Source organism: Bison bison, unplaced genomic scaffold, assembly GCF_000754665.1.
Source record: "Bison bison bison isolate TAMUID 2011002044 unplaced genomic scaffold, Bison_UMD1.0 scf7180017864456, whole genome shotgun sequence".
Classification (NCBI taxonomy): Eukaryota; Metazoa; Chordata; class Mammalia; order Artiodactyla; family Bovidae; genus Bison; species Bison bison.
Window position 1 is genome coordinate 20,068,386 of NW_011495018.1, and position 4,786 is coordinate 20,073,171.

The 4,786-nt window shown below is 44.4% G+C and overlaps 1 long non-coding RNA gene across 1 annotated transcript; it reads right to left on the bottom strand.

The window, feature by feature from the left end:
* Positions 1-217: 217 nt before the first annotated feature.
* Positions 218-2,883, bottom strand: LOC105002624. Its single transcript, XR_827003.1, has 3 exons — positions 2,860-2,883; positions 1,115-1,168; positions 218-258 (listed from the first exon to the last, which is right to left on the bottom strand). It is a non-coding gene; the product is annotated as an uncharacterized LOC105002624 (long non-coding RNA).
* Between the last annotated feature and the right edge of the window lie 1,903 nt (positions 2,884-4,786).

Genomic DNA, 4,786 nt, shown 5'->3' on the forward strand with positions numbered 1-4,786 from the left:
CTTTCCTTCCTGAATATCCAAGATTCCATCTGGGACCACTTTCCTTCTGCCTGAAGCTTCCCTTTGTATTTGTGTTTATATTTGAACCATTCAAACAGTTCAAAATTCAAAAGAAGATGAGTGTTCTATGACAGATGTCTCTCTCTCCCATCTTTGCCCCCAGCCCCAAACTATGTATTTCTATGTGTACACAGTACATTACTTGAAAGGATACACACCAAATTGAGAGGAGTGGCTTGTCCATGTGGTCTGAAACATCTGTGATGATAATATATCAATACAAAAATGATAGTTTCATTAAAGGTCATTGCAATGTGAAACCTAAAACCATATCTGTGGGGACTTCCCTGGCAGTCTAGTGGTTAATACTTCATCTTCCAATGTAGGGGGTGTGGGTTCGACCCCTGGTCAGGGAACTAACAGCCCATGTGCCTTATAGCCCAAAAACCAAAACATAAAACAAGAAATATTGCAACAAATTCAATAGACTTTAAAAAATGGTCCCCATCAAAAACAAAAAAAAATCTTTAAAAAATAAAATAAAACCAGGTCAATGAACTTTTCCCACTCTGTTACATTAAAATCCATTGGTCTATCCTGTGTTTTGAATGGATCTTTTACTCATTCATGTTTTTACATCATGGATTGGTCATTGGAAAAGTATTGGTTCAACTGAGTTTTGCAGATCTTCCAATATTGACCCATCTCCTTACACAACATCCCCAAATCACATTCTTTAATATCACCACCAATCACATCAGGAGCCTTGAAACATTGGGAGCTAATAAGCTCACAGTAGAGAATATGACTTTCCAAAACTCCAATTTTTGCTTTAAAATTCAAATGTTATCATCATCAACAACAAAACCATCATTTGTTTTCCTTGAAATGGCAAGCTCACTCCTTTCATTTATATGGAAATGTCTGCCAAATACCAAGTCTGAATAACCATGGTTTGCCAGTCATTCTTTTCAGGCAAGATGGAAATCCATGAAAAAAGTAGCTGGCTCAGCTCATGGCTCAAACAATCACATGAGTATTTTTCTTGAGACAATCACAGTATTTTGTTACACAGTTGAAAGTACTTTACGTACAATAGAAGTGTTTCACGCACCTTCCAGAAACAGATTTCAAGGCCAGATGGAATGTGCATAGCCAAGGAAAACACCTGTGAAGGAAAATGGGGAGGGAGTTGGAGAAGTAAGGAGATCCTTTGACCACGATGCTAGTCTAACCACAGGGGAAGAGGAAGGAAAGGAAAAAGGATCAAGTCAAATAAATCTTGGACTGCAGTGTAGTTCAACGAAAGTTCAGCCAGGCCAGTGGGGAGTCCTCAAGCCAAAATCACCCAGGATAGGAGTCCCACGTTTCTCAAGAATGAACCTGCATTAGTACTCCCCTCATGATCAACCATCGGCAGGGAGCAGACCGAGAGAAGCAAGGCCTTGACACAGCGTGGAGGTAGGGCCAAAGGACAGCAGATGCTCCCTCCCCAAGCTGATCTGAGTGGCACATTTTTACAGCCACCACATGTTTTATGATGCTGCTGTGCTGTGCTCAGTTGTGTGCAACTCTGTGAGACCCCATGGACTGTAGCCTGCCAGGCTCCACTGTCAGTGGAATTTTCCAGGCAAGAACACTGGAGTGGGCGGCCATTTCCTACTCCAGGAGATCTTCCTGACCCAGGGATCAAACCCATTTCTGCTGCATCTCCTACATTGGCAGGCAGATTCTTTACCATTATGCCACCTAGAAAGCCCAATTACCACATGGTTTATAGATACCTTTCATTTCATCACAAGACATCCTCACAATGTTATAAAGATGTGTACCCAAGGGTTGAGGTTGAATAAAATTGATATTTTTTACTGCTTCATCATGACATTTCTTAAGTGAAACTGACCTTTATTTTCCTGCAAGTGTGTGGCAATGAAGAATGCATTCAATTTGGAGTCACTGCCTCGATTCATTCCAAGGTGGCAGTAATTCACCCCACTATTGCTTTTGCACAGATAGTGCAAATGTCAACATACCAAAAAAGGCACGTGAAATCTCAGTATCATTACAAAAACAGTTTTGATCTCATAGATTCCTTGAAAAGACCTTGGGGATCCCTAGAGAACTGCAGGTCACACTTGGAGAACCAGTGACGTATAGCTAGCAACCCCAGAATTAGAATGTGTTGGTGAGGAGAGGTTGCTGTTGTTTTGTTTCGTTTGGTATGGTTCTGGCAAAAGTCACAGGGAAGATTTTAATGTTTCCATTTGGGTCATGTTCCTCTACCTGAATCAATCACTATGAAGAGGAAAATGAGGCACTTTTACTGGTTAGGCCTGGATTATGTGAGCAGTTCTCTGAGAAGGATAAGACACATCCATCCGATGGATGGGATGCTAAGTCACTTCAGTTGTGTCTGACTCCTGTGCGACCCCATAGACAGCCTCCCACCAGGCTCCTCTGTCCCTGGGATTCTCCAGGCAATAACACTGGAGTGGGGTGCCATAGCCTTCTCCGATAGATTAGGTTAGTACTTCTAATTCCCAAGGAGTTATGAAATGGTCAAAGAGACCAAAAAGTTTGACCGAGAAAGGAGAGTTCGGTCCACACGTTTTGCCCATTTCTGGTCGGTTCCCAAAGGAGACATTGGGTGCCTCTTGGCATTGGCAGGTTGGTATAACGCCCCGACAGGTTTCTGCCATAAGCCGTATGAGATAACCGTGGAACCGCAGAGCAGGGCTCCTTACTTGCTTCACACAGGGCATGCCATTCATTCATACAAGCACACCGTAGAGTTAGTAAAGCACAGCAGAAAACGTGTTCGCTAAGGGAACAAAGAACTAAAGCTCCAAGCATCCTTACCTTGTCCTGAAGGATCCCAGACGAGCCCCCAAGATGAAAGGTTGTTGTTGAATCACGCGAAGACACCGGGATTCTTGGCCCCCGGAGGAGAAGAATTCAATCCGGGGCCAGAGATGAGGCTTGATTGCTCAGAGCTTTTGTGTAATAAAGTTTTATTAAAGTATAAAGGAGATAGAAAAAGCTTCTGACATAGGCATCAGAAGGGGGCAGAAAGAGTACCCTTTGGGATGGATGGGATGGGTTCCCATAAAAAGGAGTGGTTCTCTTTAGGGCGGAGAAGGCAATGGCAACCCACTCCAGTAATTTTGCCTGGAAAATCCCATGGATGGAGGAGCCTGGAAGGCTGCAGTCCATGGGGTCGCTAAGAGTTGGACACAACTGGGCGACTTCACTTTCACTTTTCACTTTCACGCATTGGAGAACGAAATGGCAACCCACTCCAGTGTTCCTGCCTGGAGAATCCCAGGGACGGGGGAGCCTGGTGGGGTGCCGTCTATGGGGTCGCACAGAGTTGGACACGACTGAAGCGACTTAGCAGCAGCAGCAGCAGCTCTTTAGGGCAGGGATACTGCATGGTCAAACCAGCCCACTGTAGAGTTCAACTGGGCAAAGAAATTGGCAATAAGTGTGTGGGCTATGAGAGTTGGCCTGTTCCAGAGGGAGTCTGATGGCAGCATCAGGCAAGAGAAGAGATCAAAGCTGGGGTGACGGTTCCCAGGCAGGAGCCCAGCCCCTGAGGGTACCCAGCCCCTGAGGGTACCCAGCTCCTGAGGGAGCCCAGCCCCTGAGGGTACCCAGCCCCTGAGGGAACCCAGCTCCTGCAGCCAGTTTGGCAGCTTGTTAATTTAGCCCAACAGGCAGGGCCAGGTGACCACAGCTCAGGTTAGGTCAGATTGCACGTGTATTTAAAAGGGCAGATGTCTCATTCTGTCTCCCTTCAATGATGCTGGGGCTGTGACTATTGTAAGTTTGCTATCTTGGTCAGCAATAAGAACCAGAGGAACCAGAGATTAAATTGCCAATATCTGTTGGATCATAGAGAAAGCAAGAGAGTTCCAGAAAAACATCTACTTCTGCTTCATTGACTACGCTAAAGCCTTTGACTATGTGGATCACAACAAACTGGCAAATTCTTTAAGAGATGGAAATACCAGACCACCTTCTCTGCCTCCTGAGAAACGTGTACGCAGGTCAAGAGGCAACAGTTAGAATCAGGCATGGAACAACGGACTGGTTCCAAATTGGGAAAGGAGTATGTTAAGGCTGTGTATTGATACCCTGCTTATTTAACTTATATGGAGAGTACATCATGAGAAATGCCAGACTGGATGAAGCACAAGCTGGAATCATGATTGCCGGGAGAAATATCAATAACCTCATATGTGGTAGTTGACACTACCCTTTTGGCAGAAAGCAAAGAGGAACTAACGAGCCTCTTGATGAAGGTGAAAGAGAAGAGTGAAAAAGCTGGTTTAATACTCAACATTCAAAAACTAAGATCATGGCATACGATCCCATCACTTCATGGCAAATAGATGGTGAAACAATGGAAACAGTGAGAGACTTTATCTTTTGGGGCTCCAAAATCACTGCAGATCATGACCGCAGCCATGAAATTAAAAGACGCTTGCTCCTTGGAAGAAAAACTATGACCAACCTAGACAGCATATTAGAAAGCAGAGACATTACTTTGTCAACAAAGGTCTGCATAGTCAAAGCTATGGTTTTTCTAGTAGTCATGTATGGATGTGAGAGTTGGACCATAAAGAAGACTGAGTGCTGAAGAATTGATGCTTTTGAGCTGTGTTTGAGGAGACTCTTGAGAGTCCCTTAGACTGCAAGGAGGTCAAACCCGTCAATCCTAAAGGAAATTAATCCTGATAATTCATTGGAAGGACTGACGCTGAAGTTTAAGCTCCAATACTTT